Source organism: Alexandromys fortis, unplaced genomic scaffold, assembly GCF_014885135.2.
Source record: "Alexandromys fortis isolate MF-2015 unplaced genomic scaffold, M_Fortis_MF-2015_v1.1 scaffold_14, whole genome shotgun sequence".
Classification (NCBI taxonomy): domain Eukaryota; kingdom Metazoa; phylum Chordata; class Mammalia; order Rodentia; family Cricetidae; genus Alexandromys; species Alexandromys fortis.
Window position 1 is genome coordinate 11,254,058 of NW_026067910.1, and position 16,264 is coordinate 11,270,321.

The window sequence follows — 16,264 nt, forward strand, 5'->3', positions numbered from 1 at the left end:
TAAATTATTTTAATATATAAACATGTACACACACACACACACACACACACACACACATATATATGTGTGTGTGTGTTAAAATAGAATGTCCCTCTATGTATTTTTCCAATTATCCATGGATCCTTGGTGTTCTTTACGAGTCCTCTTTTCCTCTCCCCTTGCTAGATAAGGTACCATCCAGCTTTTATCACTTCTGCCTTCACAGCACCCGGGTCCTACTTTCCTTTTGCCACAGCTTGTTCTATTCCTACCCTAGTTCCTTTTGCCCTCCTGGTTTCTGTACTTACTCAAGATTCTATACTCATAAAAAATTTGGAGCTAGAATGGACAAATGATAGTGACTGTCTTTTCTGTTAGATGTAAGGGTGAGATTGTGGCACTTACATCTCAAGGGTAATCAAAGATACAACTCAAGACATACTCTATAGGAGCAAACTCATGCAGGGCACTGTACACCCAGTCAGCTTTACGAGAATAGTGAGGTGGCCCAGGCTGATCTTGAACTCACAGAGATTCTTTTACCTGCGTCTGCTTCCCAACTGCTGGGATTCAAGGCACGCACCACCATAACTAACTTAGAACTGAATTACTCTATGTTTTTATTTTTGAGGTTACAATTTAATCAAATTTCTCCCCTTCGTTTCCTTCTTCCAAATATTGCCATTTACCTTTCCTTTTTTCTTTTCACATTCACAGCCTCTTGTTTTCACTAGCTGTGGTCCAGTGCCAAATGGTTAGTTCTGAAGTGTGATTTTTATGTAATCACATGGGGCTGAACGGGTTATATTTAGGAATATATGTATATGCATATATGTATACTATAAAAATTAAAACTGAATTTTTAAAAGAATTTTCACTTCCTGTGATAGTAGATAAAAATATTTTGGGGTAGATAACAACTGAAAATGTGATGCATGGGTCCTCTGTTTCTGACAGCAGTAATATTGGAGAGGACAGTGTAAGATACCAGTAGAAAATTTGTTATCCAAAGCCTGTAACTGATATGTCTTTCATTTTTCACAACATAGGCATTGTGCCACATTGTCTAGATTCCTGTCACTTAGTTTAATGTCTTGAGACTGTACTGTCCTACAGTGAACGCCTATGAAATATTCTAGTCATTATGCACCCTACTGTTTGCACAGTCTCAGATATGACCTAATCTTTTGCCTCAAATCAGTTGTGTGAACACTTTCTATCCTGTGATTTACTCTTCAATGAACTGGAGATGATCTAAAAATAATTAGTAGCATATAATTTATTTAAACAAGGATTAAATATAATAAATTAGAGGAAGTTCATAAAGTACCAATTAACCAAAGGTACCCAAACCATTTATCAAAGTACAGACAAAGATTAGCATTGTTATAACACCATAGTTACATTCTCATCTACATGCCCAGCAAGGCTTAGCATTGGTATAATACCCTATTTACTCATAGATGTATCTACATCCCCAAGAAGGCTTAGCATTGGTCTAACACCATAGTTTCTCACATTCTCAACTACATCCCCAACAAGGCTTAGCATTGGTATGATGCCATAGTTACTCATGTTCTCATCTGCATCTCCAGCAAGGCTTAGCATTGGTATGACACTACAGTTACTCATAGACTCACCTAAATCCATAGCAAGCACTGTCAACTCTTAGTCCTTTCTAAGAATTCTACGATTCTAACAACATCAGCCTCTCACACTAATTTATCTACAGAAACAAAATCCTTATGTATGAGTTTAGTCTCAGTCACTTAGAGAAAAGATTTCATTGAAATTTTATGCTGTACATTATTATTTTCAAAGAGCTTAACAAAAGAGTATCTACTCCAGATATCATGCAAATCATTTGAAAATGTAAGGTAGATGAGAACATAAAGAGAAGACAGTTTTATTTCCAATTGATCCAGATATATAAAAATCTAATGACACGAAATTTAATTCTCCTAAAATTTGCAATGTCTCTCATTAACGCACAAGTTGGTCCGGAATCGGAAACCTTTGGAATAGAAATGATTTTTTGGCAAGTGGTGTGTCTACAAAGCTGTGTTTTTCTTTCAGTACAGAACAACCAGCCACTAACTTTTTAAATGGCAAGTTACAAAGCCAGCTATGTTTAATTTTACCACACTGAAAGAGCTCCAACACACCATACTTAATTAGCTTTCAAACTGAGTTGAAAATGGGAAAAATGAATTTTAGTGAATTGTGTTAAGCAGTTGACCTTTTAAAAATCTCATAAACTAATATTACATAATAATTAAAATTTCAATTTGAATTAATTGTACTTGTATCTTCAGGATTTTTAGTTGTAACTCATTTTGATTATTGCTCCAGTCTTTTTCATTCTAATAGATATTATCAACATGCTTTACAAATTAAATTATTATAGAAATTATATTCTTCGAGTGCCTACCTAAATCACTTAGATAAAGAGTTATAGGATATCAGTCCTCACAATGTGTTCAACTGGACAACGTCTATTAAAAGATAAACCATATTATAATAATTTTGGGAAACATTTACTTAAAATGAAAATCAATTTGTTTCTTTATGACTACCTGGTATCCTAGACAGTCTATTTGATATATTATAAGAGCTTTCATGAAATATACTTAACCTTAAAAATATGTTGTTTACTAGTAATTAAAACTAGGATTCTAAATAAGGAATTCTTTGAATTGCAAAATTTCAATTCAGCTTACTCATACTGTAGAACACTCCATTCTTTGCATTATGAAGTTAGTAGCTTATGATCCTAGCTGAACCATAAAGTGTGCTGAGGGAATTTGGGCTAAGTAAACATTTTACAATTAAAAGTGACATTTTAATGAAACTCTAACTTTATAAAGTTGAAAAGAACCGTGTTTATTTCTGTTTGCATTGAGAACCATGTGAACCAGCTCTCTTCTGTCTGCCCACTTCCACCGTGTTTCCGAAGGAAATCTACTCTTTGTCTTCCTTGAGTCAGAAATTTTGTAAGAATATCTTTAAGTGTATAGAAAAGTACATTTTTCTTTAGTCTTTTCTTCATTTTAAAGGGGTGTGTCAAAGTCTGGTAATTCTATTTCATCTCCGTCAGCTCCAATAACTTGCTCTGAAGATTATCAATGACTCCATTTTATGCATACCAATGGGCGCTGTGCAGTGACTATCCTGCAGTCGGTTTCTGCTACAGTTATGACTTTAAAATTATTTCCTCCACGATTCAAAATTAATTAATATCTCTAACTTTTAAGACACTCTGCCTTTGCTTTTTTTTTTCTTCCCTACATCTTTAAAGTTCTTTTATGGTCTACTTCTTCTCTGTCCATTCCCTAAATACTAATGTCCCTCAAGGTTACTCACTCAGTCCTTCCTCCTTTCTCTCTTCCCAAGCTCTGTGGAGAATTAAGAATGTCTTGTAATTTTAGCCAGCGTATCCAGGCTGAGATACCAAGATCTGTCACAGTATTCTTTTCCTACCTTCCTGAAAAACTTTCCTGCCTGCATGTCCTTCAGATTATAACACTTAAGGACAGAGCTTTTGTATCTGTTTTATGCCTAGCCTGTCACTTCACCCGTAGTGAACATTTGAAATGTGTATGATTAAACACTCCAAATTTCCTTGATCTCTCATTTCTTTTGTAAATTAAGATCAGGCTATATGACATTGATCCCTACAACCTGTTCCAACATAGAGTTCTAAGGGTTATCTTAGATTTTTCTTAGTATTCCCCTCCATAGACTTATTATAGGACCATAATGTCTACAATCTTTTTCTTTCTACCCTATCAATGATCTATAAAAATCTTCCAATGTCTCAAAGTAACAGTGCAATAGCATGTTTATGAAGAATGAGATTTCCTTAATTCATTGGTATCTGTTCTATTTCTAAATCACTTATGCCATTAGAATGAACAAATTAAAAATATGATTTACACGTAACCATATTTTTCTTAACTGCATTTGATCCTTCCCATTTCATGTAAGAAAAAGTGCAGAAGCCTTGGGTACACGGTGCTGACTGGACCGCTGTGGATGTGTAGTATTGCCTGTTCCTATTTCCTAGGTCAGATTTGATGCTTAGCAGTGCTGAAATCTTTTGGGGGCTTGCCACACTGTTTTCCATCAGTAGCTAGATCTTGCGTACCCTGGGATTTTTGCTGCTAATAATTACTCATGTTTTCAAGACCTTCTTGGAGTTGTTGGTCAAAGCTGTCTAAGAGACTCTCAAAATATACTGCCGAATTCTGATGCCCTTAGCTCTGCCACGCCACAGAGGTGGAAAATAAATTTGCCAAAGCTGAAAACACCATGCACTGCAGAAAGAGTTCCAGAGGCTCTTGAACTAGAACTGACTTGAACACTCCTCCCTGAGGACTAGTTTTCATAGTAACAGAAGGAGCCATGCAAAACTTCCAAAGGAGAGAGACAAAACACTGTCCTATCCAGCTATGAGATCCATGAACCACATCAATTACCAGCATGGCATGATAACCCTAGGGATGGAGTAATGGTATACTACTTTAGAGGTAACGATTGACTCTAATTGGACTTAATACTTTTCAGCATGAGGGATGTTGTTCCTGGTACTGGGAATCAAAGTAAAAAATGTGTGCTAGTGTGGCCCTGGAATTGGAGAGCAATTAGCAAGCAATAATTTACTAAACCAGCATAATCCCTACCAACAATCTATAAACATCTGTCCTTATTATCTGTGGGAACAAATAAGTGTATACTTCAGCTTTCTTTAAGGAAACTACTCTTCGGAACAGATAGAAAACACAACAGAAAACCACAACCAATCAATATGCAGAGTTGTGGAGACCAGCCCCAGTAAATACAACCACAAAAATAAATAAATAAATAAATAAATAAATAAATAAATAAATAAATAAATAAAGAAACAAAGAAACAAATAAATAAACCCTCCCATACTAAAGATGCAGGGAACCTAGCAGTAGAGGGAGAAGCAAGATCGAAAGTACCAGAGGGTCAGGAACTTTACTATGAGATTGTTTCTTCTAGTAAGGACAGAAACTTCACTGGCAAAGTCTCACCAAAGTTACTGCCAAAATGTGAAATAAACAAGTAGAATACCAACAAAGAAAACAAACTGCATTGGGGAAAGCCCAGAAAACCTCAACCATACACAAAGACCTAAAGCCAAAAAAAGGGGGGGGGGAATATTGTCAATAAAAAACAATCTTGAGAAATAAGCAAAAATTTAATTATTCGTGTTTGGGGATTTTTTTTTTAATTAATTAATTTATTTATTAAACATTTCTGTCTCTTCCCCACCGCCGCCTCCCCTTTCCCTCCCCCTCCCCCAACCAAGCCCCCCTTTTTTATATCAACTGCTTTGGATATTGTTCCTGAACAACTAGCAAGCGTTTTGTGTGTGTGTGTGTGTGTGTGTGTTTACATAATGTGGTCATTGTCCATGCATTTTTTGTGTTTTATTGTGCTAATCTTTTGATTGTTATTGTCTTTTTATGTAATCACATTTCTCTCTCTTCCTCTCTCTCTCTCTCTCTCTCTCTCTCTCTCTCTCTCTCTCTCTCTCTCTCTCTCTCTCTCTCTCTCTCTCCCTGTGTGTGTGTGTGTGTTGTATGGAAGTATGGGAGGAAGCATATTTGAGGAGATGTGATGCAGCAGGTGTAGAAGATAGTCACCCAGTATCTTGCTCATGGCTGATACCATGTTACAAAGGAAACTATGGCAGACTGGTGGTAGAATTTTAAACAATAAAATAAGAATGATTAGTTAATGGTTTCATATGTTTGCTCAGAAAAAGAAGACAAGAGTCAGAGGCATAATCAAGAAAGAGAATGAGTGAAAAAAAATTGAGGGATATTTTGGACAATGGAGAATGTAGTTCCTACATGAATGTAAGTTCAAAAAGAAAGAGAAGGGGAAGGGACTCAGCAAAGTTTAAACCACTGAAACTGATGGTGACTTCTGAGTCATTCACAGAAATAAAGACAAAAGGGAAGGAAAATGCAACAAATGCTTTGTTTGATTTTTAAGGAAGGTGAGCTACATAGAGAACTTGTATATGTGATTATAGAGTTTTCATATGAATATTATTTTCTTAATAAATATATAGGTGCTCCTTATTTTGGCAAAGCCCTTAGTGAAAAAAAAATCCTATTTTGATTCTCATAGTCTATAAACTACTAAAGTGTATTTCAAGAAAACAATTGAGTATACATATATTGTATATACATATATATATATAAATATACATACATTAGAGACACATAATATGTTGATATGTGTATAAATTATAAATGCTTATCCCAAATCAACATAATTTGCATATATATTTTAATTCCTCTGTTTTGTTTTGGTAATAATACCTAAGTGAATACGCAAGTATTAAGTTAATAATACTTAAGTTAAAAATCTCTTGACCAAAAAAAAATCTCTTGACAAAATTTAAGTATATATTGTGTTGTTATTAACAACAAATTGATATGTTTTGGCTGTTGTAAAAACACCACAAACAACAGAATTGTATTTACTCCATTTCAAGACTGGGAAATAAGTCCCAGTTTAAGGTGTTCATTTTAACTGGTACATTAAATATCTGATGATGGTTTTCTGGTTCATAAACAAAGTCTTTGCAGTGTGTACTCAGATGACAAAATGGGCAGGAAAAGTCTCTGGGATCTCTTTGTGAGGACACTAACATCATATACCACTAAAGATTCTACATCCTGATATGTCACACAGATAACTCGTTTTTCAGTGTGTGGATTTGGTGAGTACCTAAATATAGCCATAGAAATTGTTATGCTGTATTTATAATCCCAAGACACATCTTATATAACTGAAATTATGTATCCTTTACTGACATTTGCCCATGTCATTTGAAGTCAGGAAAATTCCAATACTAGAAAGATCTTCATAAGATGCAGAATACAGAATGTCTTTTTAATCATTTATTGTTTTCAATTACTACAGCTTTCTCCTAAATGTAACAATTAACTGTTCATAAATTATCTCATAAAATACATATCCTATTTACCTTCACTATCAGTCTACAATATAAAATATAACATACAATATAAAATAATTCATATCTACAGTTCATGTAGCATTAGAAATTTAGCCATCTTGTACAGTTGTTTTATTTTTAATTATTATGGCATAGTTTAACTTTTCCAAAGAAAGGCAGCTTTAATTAATAAGGAAGTTTGGGAAATATTATCTGATGATCTCCAGAGATGTGGCTTTGTTAATAAAGGATATTACCTTAGATTTTGCTATAAGCATGTTGATAACCATCACAATCATTTTAGAAGAAAAGAGCACCACACATACACTCTCTTACCCTCCTCCATTTTAATCCTCATATGCACTCTTCTAGGTTAATCTATTCTTTCATTATGTCCTCTAAGCTCAAGGGAAATTTTTCTTCCTCTTAATTAAAATACTTCCCTTCACTCCTCGTATAGACCCTAACATTACCTTTAATTAATATTGTTCTCTGTGGACTTATTACTTCCCCTCTTCCAGGAATTTCCTCTCCTAAAGAAAATATGCAAGTATTAATATTTCAAAGGTTCCCTGTGCAGGACTCTCACTGTTTTCCCTGCGTTATAAACTTAAGAAACAGAGCTGTCCTTCTCTGTCTTCAGTAACAATGGATGGATTCCCTGTTAGCTCCTACAACAGTCAGGTTTCTGCTCTCATCACCCTTCTGAAAGCTTCTCAAAAGTCATGGCATGACAGCTTTATTTGTTAAGTACACTAGTCATTTTTTCCCCTGTCATCTTGCCTATTGCCTTTCTAAGAGAGACAGTGGTTCTGAGTGTTGGCATTTGACTCTATCTTGAAAATGTCTATTTCACATTGGGACCCTGCAGCTATTTATTACCTGGTTTCCTGCTAAGGCAATTTCTGCTTTGTGTCCACATTGTTTAGGTTTCCAAGAAGTGATCCTTTCCAGGCCTTTCCCTCTCCATTCTCATTGTTGTAAAATAATGTTCTTTTGTGTTCCCCTGTCTTCTATTTCAAACCGCTTAATGTATGGTTATAGTATGAGGATTCAAAGCTTTTATGACTCATTTTCCAGGGCCTATAGACTCCCTCCATGCAGATGTCACACCTTCATCTATTTCATGTCTGCAACTTGAATAAGTAACACTTGCTGGGACATCTCATGCTTGAAACCTTGAAATAATCAAAGTACTAAAGTCATATGCATCTATTCTCTGATTAGAAAATATCCTGAAAATGACAGAAGCATCATAATGCAAGGAGAATATTGTTGTTCTCTACACATCCCATTCATATTTCTTGAGGAATGCATGACAAATTATTTTTAGTGTTTTTTCAATAGTTTCCAAAATTAATGATTTTTAAACAACCTTTCCAGGTTGAACACGTGCAATGGTTGTAAATCATTTTGAAAGTTGTAGTTGTATGAATAGTAATAAAATGATCCCCATTAGCTCATAGATATGAATGCCTCATTGCCAGAGTCTAGCACTATTAGAGGTGTGGCCTTATTGAAGCAAGTGTGACATTGTTGAAGGAATGTGTCACTGGGGTTAGGCTTTGTGGTCTCAGATGCTCAAGCCTGGCCAGTGACACTTTCTCTTCCTCTTCCTGTTGTCTGATGATCCAGATGTAGAACTCACAGCTACGCTACAATACCATGTCTGGCTACATGCCACCACACTTCTTGCCAAGATGACAATGAACTAAACCTCTGAATTGTAAGCCAGTTCAAATTAAATGTTTTCTTTTATAAGAGTTGCTATGGTCATAGTGTCTCTTCTGCAATAAAAGCGTTAGCTAAAGAATAAATAATTAATCTGAAATATCTTAAGATCATTATATCTTGTCTTTATCAAACATCAATCGTGGTTATTTTTATTTTGTAGAACTTAAATTATTATAAAGAATTTGGGTTCAACTTATAAATAGTTCCACGAACTGTCATAACTCTCAATACACTTACTCCTTACTCAGGTCCTCAAAAATGCCAATTTTGTTTCTGCTCCTCATTCCCAGTACTGGATTTCAAAAATCATTTTTATATGTCTTCATCTCATTGCTGCATTATTTCCATCTTCTACCCACCTCATTGCCTTTGGGAGTCATTTGGAAATATTAATTCTCTCCTCTTGCCTCCCAAAAAGCTTAACCTTGATTCTAGGATCCCTTCTAAATACAGCTACTACATGCCGAAGCTAACCCAGTTAGCAAGCAGCAATTATCATGCACAAAACAGCCTTGACAGGTGACTATGATAACTTTCAAGAAAAAGAAAAGGAAACAAGTGGAAAAGAGAGACAAGCTAATATCTTTCTAGCATAAAGTCCACAATGTCTCCACTATTGTTTTAATAAACTTCCTATCTCATAGGTTCTTATGTATTTCTAAATTAGGGTTTAAATACACCATCACCATGAGAATTTTACTGATGGATACATACTGTAAGTTTGTTTCCCCTATTTAGCACTCTAGAACACTCTTCAATAATATTGTAACTAGGTTGAATCATTCATGATTATAACTTTTGGAAAGAAAATACCATCTTCTCACATGTCTGCAAATTTTATACTCATCCACACAATGGCACATGGCACATGGCAGTGATACTAAGCATGCTGTATGTTCTCATTCATTTGTTGGTTGATTACATGTTATTAAATGTTACTCATACTTATTTCTTTTTTATTTTTCCACTATAAGCAAAGAATGTTTTAAATGTAAAAATATCCTTATGTTAAGCATTTCACAGTGTTAAACATTTCCAACAGAACTGTGTTCATGAGTTAAATTTAAGGATTTTTTACTTGTAATTAATAAAATGTTAAACAGTGAAAATATTCTTTTTTAAATTTAAGCCAGATCTAATAAGAGAAATGTTATATGTTTCCTCTCATATGTTGGGAAAAGTACAGTGGGATGGAGTGGGGTTAAGAAAGAAGAGGTTAATAGCAGGTAATTACAGTCAAGATTTCTGACGTACATGTTAGAATAAAAATAGCATAAATGTCATTTATAGTTCCTTCTATAGTTTATATATTGCTAGTTCAAAATGATCTCAAGGTCATACAGTAAAATAAAAGACATTTTACTTTTTACGTGGTCTCTTTATTCAATAAACTTAAAACAAATATACTGCGGAAGTAAATATTGAATATGATGTGGTAATAGTAGTTGATAGCATGGCTATTGCCTTTGTTTTAGATGACAGCATCAAAATATAGGGTAAAATGCAATACCATGCTTACATCAAGTGATGCTGTAATGTAGCTTTTATGTATTAATAAGCTTTCACTGAAACCAGTCAGTAAGATCTAACAACACAGTGCATTTTATATGCAGTTCTTCCTTTCTACATTGATATCTGATTTTGGTATAAGAATGGAAAAGGAATAGATCATCACCATCATATTACTCATTTTTCATGCAATTTAAAATTGTAAAATTTTATACTGAGAACAAACACTATCTCCTCAGTCCATATCACCCTTTGTTCTTTTATAGATTCTTCCTGAGACCAAGTGTTTTAAGATTATAAGTCACTTAAAATGATTATATGCACCCACTAAAAGATGAGAAGAATCACTAAACTTCTTTAAGATTATGGTATTACTTTTGTGAAAAGCTAAAACAATCACTTCAGTCACATTAAATGTAAGATGGACAGAGGGTATTACTTCTATTACTTAGATTATACTAAAAGTGGTGCAAATGAAAATATGCAAACGTTCTTGGACCAAGAGTATAGTGTTGTCTCTGTAGAGCCAATTTCCTCTACACAGAGAGACAGGGATATAGGCATAACCATCTACTGCTTAGGTCTGTGCACAATATTTTCTGCATATTGATAGTAGAAATAGCTCAAATATCATTGGCACTAGAAATATTGCCATTAATTAGACATTTGCTCTGGATTTACGATGTTTTGTCTTTCACCTGTTTGTAATGTTTCTTCTTCAACGTGTACCATATTCTCTAAGTGCTCATCTAGTCCTGATTTCCTCCCTCATAGAACCCTGTTTGTAGAAAGTCTACTTCAAGCATAGCAGCAGACAAGGGAGCGAGGTAGAGAGGACCTGTGCCTGTCACTCTGTGTCTCCATCACTGGAATCATCCTACTGGAAGAAGAAAACTGTCTTCTCCAAGTTGTCCTCTGAACCCCAGACGTGTGCCAACACCCCCTTTAGCATATGCAATGAATAAATAAATATAAAAGTAAAAACAAATAATAGAAATTTTAAATAAAATCCAAAGAGAAAGATTTACCTCTCCAAGGTACATATCCAATGAGTGAAAAATAAAATGATTGAATCTATACTCTGGGCCATATGGCACTACCAATTCAAAATAAAGTTTGGTTGAACCTAGGTGAAACTAAGTGTGTCATACTCAGCCAATCATGTAGATATATTTCCAGATATTTCTAGCATTTATCATACTCTGGTTAGAAGATTTGAGATCCCAGTTGATTGCTTGGTGTTTTGAAAGCAGTGTTTATTTGCAATGTATGTAAAGAAGACACAGTGGTTGGTAGTGATTCTAACACTTAAATGGGCTTACGTAAAAAACTGTCTCTAAAAAGCACAGGGTTTATTTAAAAACATTTTTTTTGGCTGTAGCATACATCTAAACTTATTACTTGTAAACTTTAAATACATGTGGAGGGTGGATTGCTGTTTTGTTTGTTTGTTCTGTTTGCTCAATATTTTGGAAGGCTCAGCTTTACTTTGCCTTAATTGTAAATCATTTTTTTTTATCAAACCCCAAAGACCATCTATTGCTATAAAAGTGACAGCAGCCTTACCTGTCTTGGAGATCTTTTCGCCCTTTTTAGTTTCAGATACTGGAGTGAAACAAACAAACAAAAAAATGATGAAAATAAACATTAGAAAAGGGATGAGAATAAGCCTTAGAAAAGTGTTCAGTACCAAGCAGACTAATAGCATTGATTTTTCTTGTAAGTTTTCAGTTTCAAATATAGTCACATATGTGAACAATATATTAATGCAACATGATCCTTAATCAAATGTAAAGTTACTTAAGCAAAAATATTCTTGAATATAAAATTCATCGGCTAAAGATGATTTCCCCAAACACTGATAACCTAAGCGAGATCCCTGGGACCCACATGGTGGAAGGGAGGAACCAACTCCCGCACACTGTCGTCTGATTTCTGAGCTCACACCATGTCGTGTGCATTGCCACTTCGAAGCCACACACATGTGTGTGTGCACAAGCACAGGTGTGCATCCTCCCACAGACTAAAATGAGACATTTTACTTTTAAAATTCAGCTTATCAAAAATTTTACACTAGCTAAACTGGGCATAGTGGCACACACCCTGAGTCCTAGTACACTAGAGGAAGAGGCAGGTATAATTATGTGTTTGAGACTTCAAAAAAAAAAAAAAAAAAAAAAAAAACAGAAAGAGAAACTAAAACAAAGAAATCTCATGCTAGTCAAATCATTTCTGTTTTTATCTTTGATAACAATAGCTTATTATTTAAAAATCACTAATTATTACAAATGAGAAAATTAGCTAAACGTACTCTGGAACAAAGAGTGCATTAACTTTCCTTAATTTGACAAATTTAATCAATTCTCTGTGGACTACTACGCACTCAATTCCTAGAGTGCCACCTGGTGGTTTCCTTAACAATTTCACAATGATAAATGTAATTTTACTTCTATTACTAATTTTACAAACTCATTTAAGTTGGCCTATAGTTAATTATAAATGTGAGTACCTGTTATTTTGTTATCATAAGTCGATGTTTTTGTCTAGAAATTTTGCAACCTAACGTAACATAAAATATATAGATTTTTAAAAACACATACTTTAAAAAATGTGTAACTAACATTGACAGAATCAGCTTAATTATCATGAAAATGACTAGTTAAAAAATTCTGATTCATTATTCAATCAAGCTTGTCAGAGATTTGTTTCTCATTTTTGGCATAGATGCTTCTGACCTATTACCAGTACATAATAGTTAGTTGTCTTCCTTTAAAGAGCATAAAGGTTTCTCCTAGCGTGTTTTCATTTTCACTATTTAAATAAAAAGTGCTTCAGTGTGTAGAACTTATAAATACAAATTAGCCCTGAGATTAACATAGTCACTCAAACCTGCATCTATGCAAACCCAAAGTCTATGCATGTCAATTATCTTGAATACACTTAGGTAGTCATTCCTTTATATAAAAAAAAAAGAAAGAAAGAAACCTGCATAGTCACCTACACCCTTTTTTTTTGCTAAATACTCAAATGCACATAATGTAAAATTGTTATTGGTACTAAAGCTATATTTTTGACACCTTTGGCATATATTACTCTTGCTTAGTTTGACACATTCACTTAATTTTATATAACAAACCTAATATTAACATTTATATGTCTCAAGATATAGCTAAAATTCTATACAGGTTTATAAATAATATGTATTCCTTTTTGAGATATTTTTCATCAGAGTAAGAATTCAACCTTTAGTTCACAAGTTCCAGGATTCGACAAAATATATAACACAGGGGAAATGAACAATTAGTAGTTTCTTTTTAATTTGAAAATAAATATTTTCAAATACAATTTTTCTGTTCAGTTTCCCCTACCTAGTGTCCTCCACAAAACTCCCCAATTCCAGCCTACAAACCACAATCCCAGAGAACTTATACACCAATGAGGACAGTAAGAGAGACTTACATAGATCTAATATACATGGGAAGTAAAAAAAGATAAAATCTCCTGAGTAAATTGGGACCATGAGGACCTTGGATGGGGGTCCAAGGGGGGAGGGGAGAGGCAGAGAGGGGAGCAGAGAAAAATGTAGCACTCAGTAAAAATCAATAAAAATGTAGAACAAAAGAATGATGGACATTGAAGAAGCTCCTTATGGAGTTTACTAGCCATTTGTACAAGAAACTGCTCTTCTCTAGCCTGCTTGATTATATGCTGTATGAGAAAAGACATGCAGGACCCATGGAGAGAAGCTAAACTTGCCTAAAAGTGAGTCGGCCCTTTGGGGTTCCTGCTTCATGAAAGAGTATGCACGACATTAAACAGAAGAAAGTGACTGACACACTGCCAACATACAAGGAAATGTCTTTAAATTTTCCTGCTTTGTGGAAAAGTATGCTGGATGTTATGAGCCTGTAGGCTGAGGATGGAATTTCCAGTGATTCATAGGAACTGTACAGGCAGCGAGATGTCTCTAACAATTCTAGACTTTTGGAAGTTACTTACAATATACTTTCTATTTATTTAGGTAATATTATATCCTTCATAGGATCTTTGATGGAGTTAAAAAATAGAGTGTTGTTATGATTATAGTTTTCCTTAGTTATCATAAAAGATAAAGTATATATAAGTAGTATAACTGTAATTCTTGCTTGATAACTGTTTTGTTATATGTAATTTTACTATGTTAATATTAAAACTTTTTTATTTAAACATAAAAGGGGAAATGGTGTGTGAAATTTTTCTGTCTATGTGTTGCTTTTTTTATGGTTAATGAATGAATCTGTTTTGGCCAGTGGCTTAGAAGAATAGAGCTGGGCAGGGAAAACTAAACTGAATGCTGGGAGAAAAAAAGGCAGCGTCAGGGAGAAGCCATGTAGCCAGGCCAGAGACAGATATGCTAGAACATTGCTGGTAAGCCACAGCCACATGGCGATACATAGATGAATAGAAATAGGTTGACCAAAGACATAAGAGCTATCTAGAAATAAACTTATGTGATTGGCCAAGCAGTTATTTAAATAATATAGTTTTTACATGATTTTTCATGGTCTGAGCAGCTGGGAACAAACAGGTGGTTTCTGCCTAAAATATTTTGAATTCCAAAAGTATGTAGTAAGTAGGATGTGAATGTTCACTGAAATGAAACTGATCCTCAAATATCCATTATAAAGTAATAGTTAGAGCTGCAGAGATGGCTTAGCTATTAAGTAAGAGGGCGGACTGCTTTTTCAGAGGACCAGAGTTTAATTTTTAGCATCCACAAAGCAGCTCACAATTGTCTCTAACTCCACTGCCAGGGGACCTGACACCCAAGACAAAAATGCACACACAAAAAATAGAAAATTATATTACATTTTAAGGAAAAACAGTAGTCAAAGGCTTCTTGGAAGATTCAAGGGAAAAAAAAACCTTGGGGTTTGTGAAGATATTATGACTTGGATACCTGGGGCAGGGGCTTTTAATTTTTCACCTTCTTTATTTTTTCCCCTCAAACTTATTAGTAATGCATTAGAACAATTTATCTGGCTTGAAAAAAAATACAGCAGGGTTCTTCATTTTGAGAATTTCAGAAACTAAGAATCACATAATCCCCAAGCAGAGCCGCTGAGCAGAGAACCTGCCTTTTCACAGAGGGCACTCACTTTTCCAGGCTGTTGGTTTCATTTATGAAATGTAAATTGCTGTTGAGCCTGGGGAATAGAGCTTCATTAATGAGTTTTCAATGTCATCAACACTCTCTTCAGAAGTAGAACAGGCAGGCCATAACTTCAGAATGCATATGAGGGAAATGGGAGCCAGCACCAATTTTGCTCAGGAGTTTCTACTCTATCCTTTTAAGAGAATCAATATACAAATTCAGGAATCTTTTAGAACACCTTGGTTTAAAAACTTGCAAAATGGAACAGTAATCCCTTATTCGTTTTGTTTGCCTCATAGTGGCCTATTTACTGCTTGAGCACACAAAAGGCTTGAAGAGTAAAATATGATAATGTTCAATATCATAGTAACCAGTGTTACTTTGCCTTTGGCATATAGAATTCACACAAAACAAGTGTATTAAGTGCATCCTCTACATTTTATTTATATAATGATAGCTAATAATCTTCAGTGTTCTAACCTCAGTATCATATATACTTTAGCTAGTGTAGATGGATTTCTATTTTTGTTAAAATTACTTCTCACACAGTGCTTTGCATAAAATATGGATCATTAAACATTTGTTAAATAAATGACTAGTTATATCATCCCCAAATGCAGTCATTTTATGTAAACATTGGGCCACTTTACAGATGAGAACACTGAGGCTTAATAATATAAAATCCATTTTTGCTGTATGAACAGAACAACTTGTGTTCAAATGTTGAATTTTTCCCCAATTCTGAAACAATTCAATTCTCTAAAATTATTTCTATAAAAGGAACTGCAAGCTTTTAATCATGACACACACAAATACTATATAATAATGTGCCCTTTATGTAGGCAAATTATATTTAGATTATATACGTTAGAAAAACTACCAGCAGTCATCAACATTGAAAGTGCATA

At 34.3% G+C, this 16,264-nt stretch overlaps 1 protein-coding gene across 1 annotated transcript in view; it reads right to left on the bottom strand.

Moving 5' to 3' along the window:
• Trdn (triadin) overlaps nucleotides 1-16,264 on the bottom strand; it is a 285,314-nt gene that overhangs the window by 44,272 nt on the left and 224,778 nt on the right. The gene's annotated exons all lie outside the window — the stretch shown is intronic.